We start from the raw sequence: 21,070 nt of genomic DNA, 5'->3' as shown, positions 1-21,070 counted from the left end.
TAAACCATATCTTCTGCCAACGTTTCGGGAACAGTCTCTGTTCTCATCCTCAGGGCTGCTGTGTAACAAATCAGGTCCTTTGTAGCGCGCTTTGCGATGGATGGCACGTAGTAGAATCGTGTTGTTCTTGGCCCGTCCGTTGCTTTGTTTCGCGCTGACCAATGTGAACCTGACGCGGCTTGTAACCCGAGAGTCTTTCATCATCTTCAGTCACCGCGAAAGCTTCACTTTATACATTAGATACTGATATATTTACCACCGTGAGAAAATCTGGTGGTCTAAAATGTTGTAACGGCGATGTGTTATTAATATGACGTATTTTTGGACATGTTCCTTCGTGTTTTTATTATTTAACAAAAATAAGTAAGATATTAAAAAAGTTAGAGTTTTCATAAGACAGCGACTGGGTTAAGACTCTAAGGCATGCCAGTGTTATTATCTTGTCCGTTTCTGAGATAAATTGATATACACGAGAAGTGTTAGAAGTTGAACTGACTCTCGTCTTGAGGTCATTAGTTATTAATATAATGACCAAATTATTTTATTTTAAGTTTATTGACGACTATTTGGAACGAATCCATACACTAACCATTAGGCTCTAGAGACAAATGTCACTGGAGGACGGAAATTGGCTCAAATCCATTGTATCAAACAGGCATATCTGATGAAGTGGAGTCGGTGTCCAATATGTCATCGGTAAAAGGAATTCAACATTGTCATCACCCTTAGATAATACATACTGAAGGCTCTTCTCAAATTAAACATTGTGTTACAGAGTAAGCTATTTGTAGAATGATTTTAAACTTGGCGCAGTTAGGTGTGCCATGTTGGTACTCAACTTCAGTGAAAGATGGCGTGTCGAGAGAGTCCGGTTTTCAAGCTTTGTGTAAATAAGTGTGTTTTTTGTGTTCCTCTTGCAATTTCTTAATAACAGGTTATCAGCATTAGCATTCTAAGATTTGTGATCAGTTTGCTGAAACAGACACCCATTGAAGACTATGCAAGTAAGTCATAATTAATACTAAACGTTTTGATCAGTGTTCCAAGTGTTTTCAGATAATGGTTTGAATAATGATTTGTGTGTAAGCTCTGTACAAAATGCAGATATAATAGTGCAGAGTATTTTCATTTGTTAGCATATTCGTTTACTTGCTAATGTTCGATTTAGTTCTTTCAAACTTATTATGAAGCAGTTAAATTTCACAATATTTCGATCTTGATTATGTGAATGTGCTGTTTTATCACGTTATATTGCTGAGTATTCTGCCTAACTATCTGCCGAATATGGTGTACATCATGATAAAGATATTACATGTTCTGTTATCTTCATTGGTAAAGGTAATAGTAGTTAATAAAAGTGTGGAAGTATGTCATTTAATCCAGGATCTTGTCCTAAAATGGTAACAGTTTGATATTTAAAAAACTGCTCATTGGAAAACTATTTGCGTATGTACGAACATTTCTTCGTGCTGCATACATCACATAAAGAATGCAGTTATGCATTCAGAGGTCAGTGATAATGTGTTACACTGATTTTAATTAAAGCATGTAATTTTAGACCAGTCTTCCTTAAGTGTTGAGACTGAAATTGTTAGGAACAGAGAGGTTTCTGAAATGAAGGTATGGAGATGATAAATAAATATTTTTTTGTATTTTATCATCCTCCTTTTTACCTCATCGTCCACCCTCTTCTCCTTCTTTCTTCTTTACTTGTTTCTCTTTTTCTGATTCTTATTTACTGTTTTCTTTATTTCTTTATTGTTTTCCGCCATTTTCCCAATGTCCCGACCTACACAGTTGTTGTTAAGGGTCTCCCTTAAGCTTTTTTCTCTTTTTAACAACATTTGCGTGTAAAGTAATGCACGGCGCTACATCCCAGTAGACAGCCATCTTCAGGTCGTGTCAAGTTGCGTTATACAATTATAAGTGGATCCCAATCTTAAATGACCTTACTTTATACACTATTAAGTAGAAGAACCGACTGAAACACTGGGCCACGGGTTTGAATCCTGCTCTGAATATGAGGTTTTTTGAATGTTTTTTTCTGGACTGTCTTATGGTGATCTGATATTGAAATCGTTTACAATAGTTAGTGTATATACAGATCGTGATATGCTGGCAGGACGAAGAATCGGGTGTATAAAGTATATATATATATATATATATATATATATATATATATATATGCCATCATGTACATAAATTTAGCCTGTCAAGGTGCTCGTGTCAGTCAATGTTGACTTTACTGCAAGTCGCTTTTTGCTGCCAGATTTAATTTTAACATTTCAACCATAAACGTTACAGATATTTATGCAATTCTTTTGCATAATTTATAACCTTCGTATAGGACTGATTCTAAATAGTTAAGTGAGTTTTACGGAATGTAGCAGCCAGGAGTTAGATAATATTAAAATATTACTAAGTTTGTTTAGAATTTAAGAGATTCAAAATAAATATTATTGTGAAGATTTCTGTCTTCTGAATATTCATCGCCCTGATGACGGAGGCAGTATGACCTCTGAAACGTTGGTTAAAATCGACCAGACTACACAGCGCAATAACCCAGAAGACAGAAATCTTCATACTCACCGCTGTGAGAACCTCAAGTCTTACAAATATTATTGTATTTTTAAAGGATTGGAACTGGCCTAGGATTGTGCCTGTAATGTCGAGCTTTATTGCTGGCGGTGTTAAACTTTTGGCTTCTACTACAGGATATGTAAGCTGGTTGTGGATACCCCTGTTCTAATGGTATTCTGCAGCGTGCAGTCTCCGAACTAGTTTCTCTGTGCTTCAGGGCGCATGAATAATTTGTCTTTGCCTGCCTTGTTTGCTTATTAAGAATCTTAGTAATACTGATTTGCAAATGCAACTCTGTACAGACCAACTGTGACCTTGAGACGACTTCACACACATCACCGTTACTAGCGAATGACAATTCAAACATGCAAAGTGTACTGACTGATACGAACGTAATGTCTCAGAGCATACGTTTCTAATGCATGTAACTTGCAACCGATTCACTGAATACTGAATAGGCCTGTGGATAATACTGTACAAAGTCATTGTATGATTCGTAAATTATTTTAAATTAGTTCTCGTGGAGACTTAAACACTTACCGTACAATTGGATTAGATTTCTATCCCAGCCATAATAGTCAGAGATATATCTGTTCATTGAACATCCCTTTCACTACTGCTTCTAAGCACGAGTGATCAGTTTTAAATTTATGGCCACCCAGATGTTACGTTATATGTTTGCAGTGATGAAGCAACATCTGTAAAGTCACAAATTAAAAAAATGATGACGTTTCGGATAGAGGGCCTTAAAGGCTTGGTGTCCTTGTAACTGACACCTTGGTATAAGGTTTTCCTTGAAAACGTGCTTGTCATTCCTTCGTTGAAGAGTACTCTGCTTTTATGAAATTTCCTAATTAAAAGTTTGCTTTCTCACCCCCCCCCCCCACACGTTTATTACTTTCTTGTCCCTCGTCACTGCATATGATGAAGGGAAATTTTTTAATAATTTCACAATTTTGTTTTATGTATCCCTGTTACTCTTAATCTAATAACTTGGAAACTTCTCCTGAGTGGTATATTTTCGAAATCATTTATTCTAAAAAAATTAGTTTTCCGGAGTCAAATGTCACACCATGAAGACGTGCGGGAGTTGTGGGTATAACGTTAAACACATTATCAGCCTTGATGTTAGATGGATGTGAGTGTCCAGCTTCACGCTCCGGTCTGTTTAAACTGAGCTCACATTCGAAGGAGATTGGGTGGACCCATGGACTTTGTTTTTGTGACCGTGAGGAGAATAATCTCTGTATTCTCCGGGAATCAAACCTCAGTTATCTAGTTCGTAGCCACTTACTATACCGGCTCGTTACAGCCTCAGTAAAAGATAAGCTACTCATATAAGAAAATACAGCTGCATAGTTTTCAGTTTACTACGTTTGATTTGCTTTTATGGGCAGATAGACGCACTTCATGTAACATTTATTTTCGTCGTGGAAACGAGACTGACGTATGAGGGTATAATTCAGTCTGTGCGAGGAAAGGTGTGAGATATTCTGTTGGTCCACCTGCCTTTCCCCGTGCTCCAATCAACACACGAGTCACTGCTGCCTTTGGACCGTTTTATAACAACAGTTTTATGTCTTGCAGACTGTTCACAGTTGTACAAAAGATATCAAAAGCAAAAGTACGAATCTTAACCCCCATCCATACGCTATCTACCACGGATCTAGGTTAAGCATCTTCGCATCTTTTGTTCGCATGTGCCAACGTTCAAGAAGTCTTTATCCCTTGCCCAATCTTACGACAGAGAGAAGAGAAGAGAAGAGAATGAAACATCTTTATGCATGTTTTGGCGCGACTTACCTCATATCATAACAGATGTACGAAAAATGTTTTTTATCCTTCAGTAACTTCGGTGTCTATGAAAGTTTAAATAGCAATATTGAAGATTTGAGTTTCTCACGGCGGTCAAGATATCTCTAGATATCGTTTCTCTTCTTAGCTATGATACCGCGTGGTCTTCTAGGTAGATACGAACGTTAAGGAGGAACGTACTGTCTCCATATTCAGGGTTCAGGTAACTTTATTCCTGAAGATTGATGTTGTATAGGCCCACTTTTGGTTGGTATATAGTCATTAAATTTCAGTCCTGCACTGATATGTACCAGTTTGATACTACTTTTTTAGCACTGATTACGATCAGCCCAACCACTGTTTAAGTCACGGTGATTAGTAATTGACTACCATAGGTAAACCTGTGATTGGAAAGAATGGTTTAGCTCATCACGAGATGAGGCGGCTCATAGGAATCCACACTGCTTATGGGAATAATGACGGCGGTGGAAGTATGAAGGAGCAGAGAAGAATGATGTACCAGAAAACCAAAAACGAGACAAGTCAAAGAATCGAAATGCCAGTTAAAAGGATTAAAGAACAGAATGACAATAACGGGACGAAACACCGAAAATATTAAGAGATTGTCGTTCCCACAGATGACCCGGTTTCGTTCTGCTGTTGTAACAAGTAGTCAGTAGATAGATGTAAATTATGAGTAATTGGGCGCTCAAGACTAAAATTGCGATAGTTGATTTATTTCTCGGTGATCGAAAAACACATCGCTGGTCGAATGATAGCTTTGCTAACTACATTTGATGATGTTTCACTCTATATGCAGTGCAGTGGTGCAGTCACTTTGTTTGTTTGAGGAAGATCTTAAATTACGCTGCGACGAGATTTGGTACCGGTAATTCATCTGGACCGCTAAAGTTTGTGGTACATTACCGCTCAGCTCCCATAAAGAACGGATTGTTATTTCTAAACGTCTCTTTTCTACTGATTCTATACTCAGTGATGAAGATTAGTTGTGTGTAACGGGCCCTATAGAGTGTGTATATCAAGGTACATTTTTTACCTCCTACCTCAAGGCGGAATCATGGTCAGTTTCGTGAAAGCACTGAATCTAAGCACTTTTAATTTTGTAATTCTTGTAATTATAATTAGTATAATTGAGAAATAGACGGTAGATAATGTTCAAATGTAATATTATCACAAAACATTAGAATGGTATAATGTGGTCCTTTGCTCAAAGTGATTTTGGAATAAAAATGACGCAAGTGCTAAATAACTGACATATGTGTGGTTTGTTTTCAAAATATTCATTGAATAGAGTTCCTGAAGAAGGCTATGTGATTTACTAAAGCCAATAGATCCAGATTGCAACACATGAATGTAATGTAAAATTAATTATCCATCATATTTAGACTCTGAGACAAAACACCTTTTTGCCACCTCAAATAACCACAACCTACGTTTTGATATAGCTAAAACTTTTCCCCTCTTCTTCTCAGTCTTCCAAATAAAAGTTTATTAAGAGGTTCTCTCACCAAAATTCTGCATGTATGCCACGAATGTTTATACTAGCTACATGCCCAACCAATCGAAGGCTCCTATATTTAATTTTGATATCTTTATGTTACCGTGCCACGGTGGTCTAGCGGTTAGAACGCTGGCCTTGTAATCCTGGGGTCTCGGGTTCGATTCCCGGCGGTGCCCGAATTTATAACTTGTGTTGGGCAAGGCCGTGGTCTAGGCAACACGGAGTTTTCCTCCGGGGGCTTCCCCGGTTTCTCCGTGGCATCCCAACAATTACTCCAGTCACACACAGAAGAAGGCAATGGCAAACCACTTCTGGATCATCTACCAAGAACGTATATGAACAGGCCCCAGTCCGAGAAAAGGATGGAAGGATCCTGTTCATATGGACCTGTCGGCAGATAGAACACTACAAATAAAAAATAAATTCTTTATGTTACGAATGCGAAATAAGGGATGTCCTGAACTGTTCTCGGATAGAAGTACTTTTTCGAGAACTTTATCAGATGCTCTTCTTTTAAAGTAAGAAATCAAATTTCACATTCATAAAATACAAGTAACTCTCGTTATACTCGTGTGTTGTGTTCCTACGAATCGCCGTGAAAACCCATATACGGGAGACATACCATATTCCTGAGGATTTTCTGATTAACACACCACGAGAGGCCTTATTTTGCAATCTCTGTAGCCAAAACGGTCGTGCTAGTCGGTGGGCCTGCGAAGCACTTTCTACCGCTGCTGCGGATAGGATATGGATGCTCCTCGTGATACTGAAGCAAAGCCGCAAAATCGCGGATATGCAAAAATGCTGAATGCGAAAACGCGTATAACGAGGGTCACCTGTATAACACAACTGATGATTATTTTTTGTATGTCCTGCTCGTCGGAGTTTTGTAAATTTGACAGGTAACAAGTTTTGAGTAGAACATCAAGCATTCTACAATTCATCCCTCTTCTTGTTTCATAATCATTGACATTTATATTTATTAAATATTTTGGTTACGTTTTTAATATTGTATGTGATTTCTTGGTCTTATATACACTTCTAAAACTCCATATCTTATAACGAATCGTACGTTATAATACCATGATGGCACAGAAATTAAAGTAGCATTGAGCTGAATGAGAATATATCGTTAAGGAAAGAGAGAATTGAGCGGGGAAAAATACCGTTGAGACATCCACGTGCTGTGAGACAAAATCAAACAAGTCCTGGCGATAAGTTTTTTTCAGGTGGCTTACTGGGCATTAAGACAAGACAACACCTGTCCCATAATAACGACTACCCTCATGTATGGAAATGAGTAGGCACGCGCCTTCAGTTGTTTCCTGCAGCGTGCGATAAGTTTCCTTATCTGCACACTGGGGGGGGGGGGTGGACGTTATAGCTCTGCACAGCGAATACAATGTCGGCATACTCTGTTCCTGAAATCGCTTCGATTTTTGTTTTTTGAGAGAAAAAACAACATACCATGGCTGTTTTACTGGCTAGCACCGTGTGGTCTGGTAGAAGTTTTCCGACGTTTCAGAGATCCTTGCTGTCTCCGTCACCCGTGAGAACTTCAAATCCTAATTATATAAGCACTGATCTAACGAAGTTTATAACTATTACAATGAACATGATTTACTCATGTAAGATTTGAGGTTTTCTCAGCGGTGAGTATGAAGATAGATGGTGAAAACCACTCACCTAGCCTTCTCCACTCAATTGGCTCACTCGTCACCCTGATGCCGGGGGCAGTATGACCTCCGAAACGTTGGTAAACATCTACCATACTACACGGCGTAACAACCCAGAAGACAGATATCTTCACGATTTATTCATCTTGACGTGCAGTAAGGTTCTTTAAGGTTTTTTAATGTCTTAAAATTTCAAGTGTTGTAGACTTGTAATCGTATATTTTAATCAAATATGGTTTACTAAATGAAGATGGCAGTGATGATGGCCTGATAAGAGGACGAACGCGTTTTTGAATGTTTATATTTTTACGTTTGATGTTTATCGAGTGTTAATACAAACGACTGACCTCGAATAACACCAGGTTTTTACAGTCCACAGTTGTAATATAACTAACTATAGTTGCTTTATTTATTCTGTTACTAAACAATATTTATTCTTTTTACTATAATTCCACTCCCCACTTCCGTATCTCCAGTTAAATATTACTGATTTTATTCTGTCATTTACCTATAATTGTATACAGGTATTTTCTTTATTTATTAGTTCTTCAATTTGTCATCCTCTTATATTGTATATCGTTATTAATAATAGGCCACTTTCTATTCACGAGTTTTAATCGTCTTCAGTTCTATACAGAGGGCATCTTCCTTCCTTATCCCTCTCAAATAAAAGTGGTACACTGTGCTAATCCACTTCTCTCATTCCTTATAAAGCAAACTTGTATTTTCATCCATAGCCCAATCGAGTTTTATTTCACAACAAAATGCCAACGTACATACTTAGATAATTAGTGTGAATAGACGCTTTTGGTGTATCAAAGCAATATTTTTGCATAAATAATAATAACATTGAGTGTTACTCGAGTCAGAAATTATTAATACTTGCAATTGTGTGTGTGTGTTACAGATTTTTGCTAAAGTTTCTTTAATTGGTGGCTGCAGTATACCAGTAAATTTATTATTATTTTTTTGAAGCCTGAATTATTCTCTGGATTGTTTCTGTTTTTCATTTGCCAAGAATAATCTCGAAGATTTGCATTGTTACAGTGTTTATATATGTTAATTAGTAAATAACAAATTTTATATTATTTGTAGGAATGTTTATAATCTGAATACATATAAAATTCCATATTACTCGTTCCAATGATCTATTACTTATTGCCGTCAAATTGAACGATAAAAGAAAAATTTCGCAGAGCCGCCATGTTGTTTTACATTCTACAACTAAACCAGCTAAGCTAGTCTCGTAGCCTGTTATTCAGAAGGTCACAGGTTCGATCGGAATGTTGCTAGTATTATTAAAATAAAAAAAAATTAATGAATCTAGTCTTAAAATAACGAAAGCAACCGAGACATCATCTAAATATCAAATATGCCTTAGTCAAGGACATTGTTGAGCATACTAATTGGAAAATGAGTCAGCTATTGTCATAAAACTTAGTTCTTGCTAATAGTACGTCCAGCCACAGAGAGGCCTAAGTTGAAATTAGTATTGTCAGTAGACAGAAGGCTCGTTAATAAAGGCTTATACCAGGAAAATAAAATGGTATTTTCTTAAAACATTGCCACGAAACGACGCTTAGATACAACATTACTCCAGCGAATTACTTCGGTGAGTTTAAGCGATGCTATGTCACGTTACGTCTACTTGATAAAACGATCAATGAAAATTATGTTTCTTTTCAGAACTGAAGACGACAGGTGTATTTCTGTGTTGTAAGCTGTCTATGGGAATTTGCATACTCAATAGCATCAGAAATTATTTTACTTCGTATTTTATTATATTTTAAACAGAATGTATCGAATTAATTGGTATTTGATGCCCTGATTGTGGAGGCAGTAAGGACCTCTGAAACGACGTTAAATGTTAAACTTGTACCAGGCTATACGGCGCTACAACCTAGAACACAGCCATCATAAAATAGTTTTCCGACGAAAGTTGTGAATTTTAATGATTATTTATTTATTCTCTTTTTGTCTACCAAACGATTTAATACGGTAGCTAATAAATTATTCTACATGTTAAAAAAATCATACTTTTGGGAACGACCTTAGCACTCTTTGCTACATAATGTTACGGTAATTGAGTTAAAGAGGATGAGATAGGCGGCTCATATAGCGCATAGGGAAATGTGAAATGCGTAAAAAAAATTCGTTGTGAAGCCTGAGGGGAAGACACTACACGGAAAACCTAGGCGTGGATGGGAAAATAATATTAAAATGGATCTTATAAAAATGGATTTATGGGGTGTGAATTCAATTCATCCGGCTAAGAATAGGGACCAGTGGCGGCTTCTTGTGAACACAGTAATAAATATTTGGGTGCCATACAAAGTGGGTTTTTTTTACAATCTGAGTGTACTATTATCAGCTTCATAAAGAAAATTCTGCTCCGTCGAATTGTTTAGTTTGTTGCTAATTAACGATGTTTTTAGTAGCGCGGTCTTACTTTTCTAATAAAAGTTTGTGGTGCTTAAATTCACCGTAGTCTTCTGACGTCCAAGTTATGAGAATTAAGATGTTTGTTATTGATCAGAACAGTGTTTTGGTTGTTAGGGTAGAATTCCCGATTAACGAGTTTATATTTATGTTGAATGTTTAGTTGAATAGCTTATTTAGAGCATATATATATTATATATGTATATTATAGCGTGGAATGATAGTATAATTAATAAATAATTTATTGGGAAAGGTATGGAAAGAAGCGGTTACTATTCCGGCATTTTTCTGTAAGCCGTAAAGACAACAAGTAGCATATTTCAGGATAGTTTTCAGCTGAGATTTGAACTCTGGACCTCCCGAATATGAATAAGTTTTAATCCATTGTCTGAAATATTCGGTAGATCGTAATGAGATCCGTATGTTGTGCTATTCGTAATCTTCTTTCTGCAGTGTGTTAACTGATAAAGTTGAAAGCAACTGTCACTTAATGGCTTCCGGCTGGAAATACATATCTCATCGCCAAACGCTACAAGGTCTTCTCGATACGAGTCGAGTATCTCTCTATAAAAACAATGAAATTCACTTTATTTGTTTTGATAAGAGATGCTGATTCCTGTAACAATTGTGTTCCGGTTTATCGTGAACACAAATCAGACCACGGTAACTGTTTCCTGTGAGCAACAGTTGCGTTTAACTTTATCAATGAACGCACTGTACGATAAATTGTTTTTGAGAAAACTGATATAATATTTCAGTTCAGCTTCGTATAAAATCGATGTTATATTGGCTTGATATGAAAGAAAATTAAAACACCCCGACACCGTTTGGTGTAGATTTTTAGCACCAAATTTCTTGGCGGTGCATTCAATAGACTCTAATTTTAGAGTTGAAAACTTGCTGTTAGATCTTTCATATTCATTTTGTGCATACAAAGAATTTGTAAGTCTGAAAATTTCCTGATGATGGAAGCAGCAATCATCTCCGAAACGTAAGTAAAATACTACAAGACTACACGGCTCAGTCAGTCAACAGAACTCATAGACTTCGTTGACTAGATCCGTGTTTGTACTAGAAGATTTTCTGAAGAGATCATCTATTTCGGTCCTGAATTTTAAAACAGGGTACTTTCCAAAATACTGGTCCTTTACCTTATATCAACTTGTCACAGATTAGAGTTTAAAAATACACGATTCTGTTTTGGATTAATTTAAAATTTTCAGAATCCATTTTCTTCTGCTTTTCTTCATCACCCTAAGGTGACCACAAGTGAAATCTACCGAGCCTCGTCCAAGTCGGGTACCAGACACTCTTTAGGCCTGTGAAAAGAAGCCATGGACTTAACCTCCATCTGTGTAGTGCTGATGTCTAGAATGTATTCATTATTACTTTTATTCCCCATATAAACACTTATGACGTATTTCTTAAGCACATGTGTAACTTTGCCTGATCTTGCTTTTGACGGTACACCTGAACGTTAAATACATTTTAATGATCAAGAAGTATTAACTCCTGTCGCAGGACATGCGGGTATACTTTTTACGGCGACACGAGCGCGTGCCATTGCCAGCAAACCGCTGGTTCACAAGGGCATTAACAAATGTATAGCTGTTTGAAGTAACTAATTAAACAACGAATCATTATCCCTTCCCTCACCCTCCCCTCCCAAGTGTTATACAACCAGAAAATCCAAGGGCTCTGTGACCAAAATTTCCAGCTCAGGACTTGGATATGTGTCCTCAAGGGCATTCTTGATTGAACTAATCTTACTTATGAAACGCTCCCAAGATTCGCCTCTTTGAACTCGTGTTGTTTAGGACGTACATAACATCTGCAGTCAAATCTAGGGAATTATTCTCTTACGTTATCGTATTGATAACGGGATAAGTCAGATACATTAACTGATCTCATGAATGGTTCATTCAGAGTTTGTAGGAGCCCCCATTTTGTGTCTTTTCCGCCCGTACACTCGTTATGATGGCACCTAGGTCGAAACAGCACGATTCACGACGACCCTGGCACATTTATTTTAAATTAATCTTTCGTCTTGTTCCAGGTTCAAGGTTTGGATATTATCCTATTTCCGAAACAATTACATCTGTTTCTGGGTCGTTAAAATTTACAGATTTCTTTTGCTTAGGCGTTATGCGATCTTCATTTTAGGTGTCTCCATAGACTGATATGCCTCTCCTCCTGCAAGATTATATTCTTATGAATATGGTTGTCTTCTCGGATGTTGCGCCGTGTAGTTAGTAGAATTTTTCAGACGTACTTGTTACCCTCATCATCATAGCGATGTTTAAATTTCTACAAGATTAGACGGCGTTACAACCCAGAAAGACGCTGGAACATGAAATCCCATGTATTTGCATCTTCATTGTCTCATTACCGCCTTTACTTCTCAACGTCTGTCTCAAGATTATCCGCGCTAGTTACTTCTAGACTTTATCCTTCTTGCATGTTAATTGCACTGAGTGAATAATCAACCATTTAAACACTTGTTTAGATCTCAGAACAGAGGCCGTGGCCCTCTGGTACCAGCAGATTGCGGTCCACAGCTATAATATGCCTTACTCTAATGACGCCATTTTATTACTGTACATCTACTTCCTCGTCCTCGATCTAGATAACAAATTCCTGAGTTTGTTAGTTCATATAGCCCCATCAGTATAGTGACTAGGTACGGGATAGACGACTGGGGTTCGATCCCCGTCAGGGCCACAGGATTTTTCGAATAGCCCGAGTCTAGACCGGCTCTGGGGATAATCCAGTCTCCTGTCCAATAGGTACTGGGGTCCTTTCCCGGGGGTAAAGCGCGGCCGGAGCGTGAAGCTGAACACTCACCCCCATCTAGTGCCGAGATCTGGAATGAGTAGGAGTTATATCGCATCTCCCCCAAGCGACCTACATGGCGTGTAGCGGGACTGCTTTAAATTTGCATACAAAGTTAAAAAAACGCACAATGAGAAGAAATATCTACCTTTTATTCTCAAGCTTAATGTCCGAAACTAACTAACTAGCTAACTAACTAACTAACTAACTAACTAGATGGCTTACCGAACACGAAGTTTCATCACCGAATTAATCAAAGCCCTCCACCGGACCCTGTCCTGGGCCACCAAAATCCAGTCTCCTTCAACTCCTATCTCCCATTGATCTCGCCTGAGATTATCCTCCCATCTACGTCTAGGTCTCCCCAATGGGCTCTTCCCCTCAGGCTTCCCAACCAATACTCGGTGCACACTTCTTGTCCCATCCATGCGCGCTACATGCCCTGCCCATTTCATTATTCTCGACTTAATCACCCTGACAATACTGGGGGAGAAGTACAGATTTTTAAGTTCATCATTATGTAGTTTTCTCCATGCCCCATCGTCTTCTCTCCTAGGCCCAAATATCCTCCTCAACACCCTATTCTCAAACACCTGCAATCTGTGTTCCTCCCTCTGAGTGAGAGACCATATTTCGCACCCATACAAAACAACAGGCAAAATTATTGTTTTGTATACTTTAATTTTCAGGTTCTTAGAAATCAGACGGGAAGACAAAATATGTTGAACTGAGAAGTAGCAAGCATTTCCGGAATTTAATCTCCTCCTAACTTCCTCGTGAATATCATTTGGATTTGTTAATGTTGTTCCCAAATATTTGAACTTTGTAACACTTTCAAACGCTGGCCTTGTAATCCTGGGGTCCCGGGTTCGATTCCCGGCGGTGCCCGAATTTATAACTTGTGTTGGGCAAGGCCGTGATCTGGGCAACATGAAAAACACTTTTAAAGGATTTGTTAGCCACCCAAAGATAATTCTGCCCACCTGTCTGCTGACAACAAGATAATAACATGTACTTAGTTTTTTCTGAATTTACTTCTAGCCCCACTTGTCTACTAGCCTCTAGTAAAACTTCTGCGTTCCTCTTTATTGTATTTATATCGTCCCGCAATAAATTAACATCATCAGCATATGCCAATAGCTGATGTGTCCCATTCAACTGCAAATCATCCTGCCTATCTTGAGCTTTCCTGATGACAAATTCTAGCGCAGAGTTAAAGAGCAAGGGAGACAAAGCATCTCCTTGTTATAGACCGTTCTTGATGAAGAATGTCTCAGATACATATTTACCTACTCGAATTTTGCTACAGGTTTCATTTAAGCACATTTTTATTAGACTCACTAGCTTCTTTGGTATACCAAATTCAATAAGAATATAATATAGCACTTTTCTCTTCACAGAGTCATAGGCTTTTTTTAAATCTATAAATAACTGATGTACGGTCCCACCGAACTCCCATTTTTTCTCTAGTATCTGACGAATGCAAAAGATCTGATCAATCGTTGATCTGTTTCCAATAATAATCTCCAATAATTTCATTCGCATATGGAGTTAATCTTGCCAAAAGAATGTTTGATAGAATTTTGTATGAGGTTGATAGCAGAGAAATTCCTCGGTAATTACCACACTCAGTTTTGTCCCCTTCGTATGAATAGGAATAATTATGGATTCCTTCCATTGTTGTGGCATCTCTTCCTTATCCCAAATTAACTAAATAAGCTTATGGATCCTCATATGCAACCCTTTGCCACCTGCTTTAATTAATTCGACCGGAATCTGATCAATTCCTGGAGATTTATAACTTTTCAACTTCCCAATGGCTAGTTCCACTTCATCTAAACTAGGTTCTGGCACCAACAGTTCAGCTGTATGTATTTTAATCTGTCTAATATCACCAGTCTCATGAACATTTAAGAGCTCGCTAAAGAAATTTTTCCACCTATTCACACTTTTTATTGGATCTGCAAGCAAATTGCCACTATCATCCTTTACCAAATTGGTCTGGGGTTGATATCCTTACTTAAAGTTATTAATGCCTCTGTACAGGTCTCTGATATTTTTTTCCTTATTATTTGTCTCAAGTTCAGCAATTTTGCCCTTCAGGTATTCCCTTTTCTTATTCCTAAAGGTTCTACTAGCCTCACGTCTCACGTTACATAGATTATCCGCATTTGTTTTGTTTGGTTCCGTCGATCTACTAATTTGGAACATTCTTCATCAAACCACGGTTTATTTTGCTTTCTCCTGTAGTATCCTAGTTTTTCTTTGGCTGAAATTTTGTTACTCTCTGATATTTTCTCACTCCCTGTTGATGTCCACACTTTCATTATCTTCATCCGTCTCTAAAATTTGAAACCTATTCGAAATTTCAACTTGACATTTTCCTTCGCCTGTCCCTCACTTAATTTTTTCAAATCAAATCTTTCTGTATCGAAATTTTGCTTTGTTCGTCTACTTATTGAAAGCCGCTCCCTCACTTTTGCTACCACCAGATAATGGTCAGTGTCACAATCTGCTCTTCTGAATGACCTCACATCAATTACATTTATCTGCCTTCTATTATCTACTAAAACATGATCTATTTGATTGTGTGTGTTCCCATCTGGAGAAGTCCAAGTGTATTTATGAATATCACGGTGTGGAAATTTTGTACTCTTTACAACTAGATCTTTTGACATAGCAAAGTTTGACACCACTCTCATTACTAAGTTCATGTAGACTATCGCTGCCTATTGTGGGTTTGAAGATATCCTCCCTCCCAATTTTTGCATTGTAATCTCCTAGCAGAATTTTCATGTGATACTTGCCAAATGTATCAAATACTGATTCCAATTATTCATAAAAGCTATCCTTGATATCATCGCCTTTGTCCTCAGTTTGGGCATTAACATTAAGGATAATGAAGTCGCACCATCCTTCCAAAATTACGTAAGCCAACCTGTCACTAACGAATTCTACTCTCTTAACTGCTGCCCTAATTCTGCTATGAACAAAAAACCCGTCCTTAACTGATGATTGTCATTCCACTTTCCATAGAAAAATGTGAAATTGTGCCCTTCCCCTCCCGTCGCACTTCCTGCACTGCCACTAAGTCTAACTTATAATTCTCTAATTCCCCGCTCACTGATTTCAGTGCCCTAGCCTTATAGAGACTCCTAATGTTCCAAGTACCGAATCTCATGTCCTTTTTCAATTGCCATGGTCGTGTTAAAGAGTCCATCCTGATCCGTGGCTTGGTTGACTTTTTCGTAACAATGTTTTTTTAAAGGTGAAAGGTTGTTAGCATTACGCCCAAACCCCAACCTGGAGGACCAGGTTATCACTCTTGTTCTGGCGCATCGCCTTAGACCTGTCCGACTTGGGTGACCCTACCATGAGCCGAAGCTCCGGCCGGCATAACCCTAAGGGTCACTTGAGCACGCAAGCCTCCTCACCCGGCAAATTGTCTTCGACAAGGTAATGTCCGAAACTGTGGAATAAATTCGATTTAATTTGTGTATTATCGGGTCTGAACTCAAGGTTGTTGGAGGAATATTGATGCTCTTACCTGCCAGTTATAATCTCTAGTCTAGTTTCCAAGAAAATTAAGTTAAACTTTGTTAACAGCTCGTCTTACGAATAAGTTTACATAAATGTAGATCTCATTAAGATTAATAAATTTTCTTTAAAAATATTTTCATTGTGGAGAATGTCTAATAAAATGCGAAAGAAACATATATTTTCTAACTCTTTGTAGTTGCCACCATTATCATCCAATCATTTAGGATAAAATCTAACTCTATCATTGCTTCTAGACGGAAATACAGACTAATAGCACTGGGCAGCGAGCAAGTTGTAGTGATTGCAGCTGCATTCAGCGAAATAACCGGTTCTCATCTCGGCCGTGTTATCTTATATAATTACCGAGGCTTTCTTGATACTTATCAGTCACTCGTGATAATGCCGGGATAGTGCTTTCGCTTGGCTCAAAATCCTTACATACACGAAATTCATACCCATCTTTCAATTCTATTTGGCGCTGTGTAAACTGTGCAGTTTGAAGATTTATCAGAATATTAACAAAACACCCTCCGTATGATTCTGTCATCAGCAAGTCGAATCCAATTCACACTCTATTAATAGGAGGGGGGTGACCGCACGTCGTGGTGGAGCGCTTAGCACTCCTTCATCGTGTTCGGTAGGTCCCCGAATCAAATCTCTGCCCAAGAACTGGCTATTCTGGATGATATTTTATGTGGTTTTTCTACAACCCTTCAGACAAAGTCCAGGATAATACTCTAAATTAGGCCATGACCGCTTCCTTCTACATTCTCTCACATTAACTATCATCCTGTCATTCGACTCTACATAGTCTGAGCCACTGAAAGTGTCGTCAAGTGAACTGTGAAGTGACTAGCTGGGCTGCTGGATAGACGGCCGAGGTTCGATCCCAAACACGGGCAGGGAACTGATTGTTTTGCCATTGTGTGTACTGACGAGCTATTAAATTTATTTATGAGACTTTCTCTGATGTAAGCGGCTAGCATTCAGAGGTGATCACTCACCTTAGTCTAATACTAATGTTTAGAATGTATGGTTGCCCCCATACACCATACACGCCTTCAGCGTGTGGTTCTTATAAACAGTTATTTCCCTCACTCCAACATTCGTCTTATGCCATGGTGCTTAATTATGCACAGGGGAAATTATACCGCTTTTAGGACAGAAATGAACCTGCACGGCAGGTCGAAGCCAGAGACGCCGGTGGCTGATTGTCGTCACTTTGATCAGTTTCTAATCAAATCCTTGGTGGTGAGTGGGCTCGGTATCCAACCAAACAATCACATCCCATCGCGGTAAACAAGTCACGTGTGCATCCCACTTGCGTCTGAAAAATGAACAGGGGTCATTTACTATTTTTAATTCAAATTTGCAAATGTGCCCTTGAAACGTATTAATAAAAATACCTATATTGTTTGATAATTTTGGGGGTACTTTCAACTTGGCTTACAGAATTATATGGTTTTAATATGAATAGGACTAGAAAGTAATCTATTTCCATTCATCGTTCTAATATTAGAAAATAAGAGACAATTTAAACTGAAATGACTGTTTGAGTCAAAATTCTGACTTATATACGCAGTCTGTGGGGTTTTTTGCCTTTGTAAATAGTGTTTGCACTTGCCTTACCCGTATCTTTGTAATGAGACCCTACAGGCCACTGCTGATCAGGACAGCCACCTGCTCATAATCACAAAAAAAACACTTTCTAGCCAGCCTTGAAATTTACTACTTCGGGGTAGCAAGTTATTTATAGTACATTTCTAAAAATAATCTCAGTGTAACTAACCAACCAACTCCATGCATGGAATTTTTCTGTGAAAAGTGGTAGAAAACTAAGATAGCTGTCTTCTGGGTTGTAGCGCCGTATTTGATAGAAGTTTACCAACGTTTCAGAGGTCCTTGCTGCCTCTATCATCAGGCTATGCGGCGCTACAACACATAAGACTGTATCTTAGTTTTCTACCAGTTTTCAAACCTCTCAGTGGAATTTACGTTATTAAAATACGTTCACGCACTCGGCTTGGACGAGTTAACGGAATTGTATAAAATATTTATAGACTTTTGGACCATGCACATGTGGGTATTACAAATGGACAAGAATGTGTTAAGCTGGTTATACAAATGAAACTTTCGTTTTTTATATTTAAAACATTTAAGAATTTAAACTTAAAAATATATCAGACAAATAATCATATCAGAAAAATGTCTTCCATGACCCATCAGGCGAACCATCAAGTGACAAGCTCTAACCAGTTCTTCCGAGGTCCAGATGCGTAGTTGCTTATCTCAGCTTCTATATGGGCCTCAAGTTTCTAGCACGATGCTAACTGTCAGGAAATTATTTTATCTTTAACATGCGTCACTATCATCTTAACCCACAATATATACGTTGTTTAATTTTATAAGTTTAATTCTGGATTCGGTTTATTGAAATTACTTGTCCGGAAATGCATTTTCCGCCACCTCTTAAGAAAAATTTTTAGTGTTCTGTCTGACGACAGGTCTGTTTACTCGGCAGATGATCCAAAAGTGGTTTGCCATTGCCTTCTTCTGTGTGTGAATGGAGTAATTGTTGGGATGCCACGGAGAAACCGGGAAAGCCCCCGGAGGAAAACTCCGTGTTGCCTAGACCACGGCCTTGCCCAACACAAGTTATAAATCTGAGCCCCACCGGGAATTGAACCCGATGTTAGCCTATAGCAATACAAATTGACACATACAGGTTATGGATCTGAGGTTGCATGCTTTCTTTCCCTGTGGGTCTAATTGGACTCAGCATTAGCGAGTAGGGGGTGGTAGAACGGGTTTCAACTGTTAACCGTTCACGTGGTAACCCTAGGGTAAAGCAATGACAGCGCTGGTATTTGAAGCTGAGTCGCCGTATCTGTTTAACTTTTTCCTTCTAAGCAGAGAAACACAGATTTGTTGGAAAGGGCATGATGTATCACCTGAATTAAATAATGTTTTTAATTTTAGTGGTAATAATATTTACCACCTTCTTTAATAGTCTATGAGTGTTTGTTTTGTACATGGTGTTTTCTTATTTGTTTGTTCGGTATGATTCTCAGAGTAAAAAGCGATTATATCCTTAAACAACATTAATCGTCTGATTCTTGTAATGGGAACGAGTTAAGTTTTCTTTGAGAAAAGGACTGAATTCTTAAATATCACTCACTCGAGCTTCAGATTTTAAAGACTTTGTGACCAAATTAATACAGAGCTGTCCATATTACATCTTTAAATTTCTACGAGGTTTTCATAAGTACAGAAATATTATTAACATACCATTGATTAACTTTATGAACAGTAGATTTGAATCTGTAAAATAAATTCATGGATTGTATTTTGAATAGAGCTTGTCTTTACGTCAAACCGGAGAACAGCTTTTACTTCACTCTAGAGTTGCTTCTGTAAATCTGAAGTTACGTTTTGTGTTTACGTGTAAACAAGGCATTAAGCATTGCATATAACTAAATATTAATGATAGATTCTAGTTTGTAACTGGTGCTATTTAGGAGTATAGGTGTGAGAGTGCTTCCATGGCTGGAATACTGCACGCTGCGCTGGTACATATATTAAGAGGAAAATCCTATAATTTCAACGTAAGACAAGTTTTTTGATAAGTTTATGTCATCATTTAGAAAGTGTTTTCTAACGACCCTGTCCTTTAGATGCCTTGAGAAGTTCTTAATTACGACCGAACTCCGTCTGTATGTCCTTCAGAGAAACTATTCTGTTCCCCACCGATCGAGATGCTGTAGATATGTCGCTTCGTTTTGTTGCAGGATACACTGACTAAATGCTTCATGGTTCTTCTCAGTCTATATAGAAAACTGCAGGGACAGAGTCTTGAACTATATCAAGGTCGCTTTCTTCCATTTTGTATTTACTTATCGTTCTTGATTACCTTTAATCTTATTCATTACTATGAAGCTTCTAGTTGAAATGACATCATTTAACGTATGATTATCTTAGTCATTTTGTACAGCAGACCCACATGAGTAAGGGTTTTAGTTATCGAGGTTTTGTTTATTGCTTATTGCAAAGAAAATATTGTGTTAATATTTTGTGCACCGCGGCGTAGGTCCCTCGCTCTTTCGCGGTCGCTCTTAACGCATGAGCGCGGAGTAACAAATAACAGTCCGCACCTTCCCGCCTGTCTCAGGGGCTACATAGTACTGTAACACACCGTGGATACATTGACTGTACTTTTCGCAATTTTTAGGACTGATTGTTGCCCTTGTGTTCGATCATCCTGACGTTTTTCAGCCAGGAACGACGTTATCCAAATAAACATCAGTACAATTTTCTTTTTCCATGTTTACTGATCATTAATTATACACACAGTGTCTCAAAAAAAGAAAGATGTATACACACATTAAATGAATGAAATAAAGATATTATGCTAAACTGGATCATTACATGCATCAGCATTGGTACTTTGTGAATTAGCGAATCTAGTGTTGGTGTTCAAAATGACCACCATCCATGTCTTCCGTAAACACAACACACGGAGATAGATAACAAAGTAAATATTCCGTATTATAATTTGTATACGCCTTTTTTTTTAGACATTCTGTATAAAGTATATTGTTTCGTGTGCTTTTGGTTGCCATAACCAAAATTTTCCCATAAGTGCTTAACTTTGCGCATTGTGGTTTTAGGTTTTTCAAGAACGTAACCT

The sequence above is a fragment of the Zootermopsis nevadensis genome, unplaced genomic scaffold (assembly GCF_977971745.1).
Source record: "Zootermopsis nevadensis isolate Lab colony 2312 unplaced genomic scaffold, Znev_1.0 Znev_ptg000022l, whole genome shotgun sequence".
Classification (NCBI taxonomy): domain Eukaryota; kingdom Metazoa; phylum Arthropoda; class Insecta; order Blattodea; family Termopsidae; genus Zootermopsis; species Zootermopsis nevadensis.
This window is presented reverse-complemented; position numbering follows the sequence as displayed.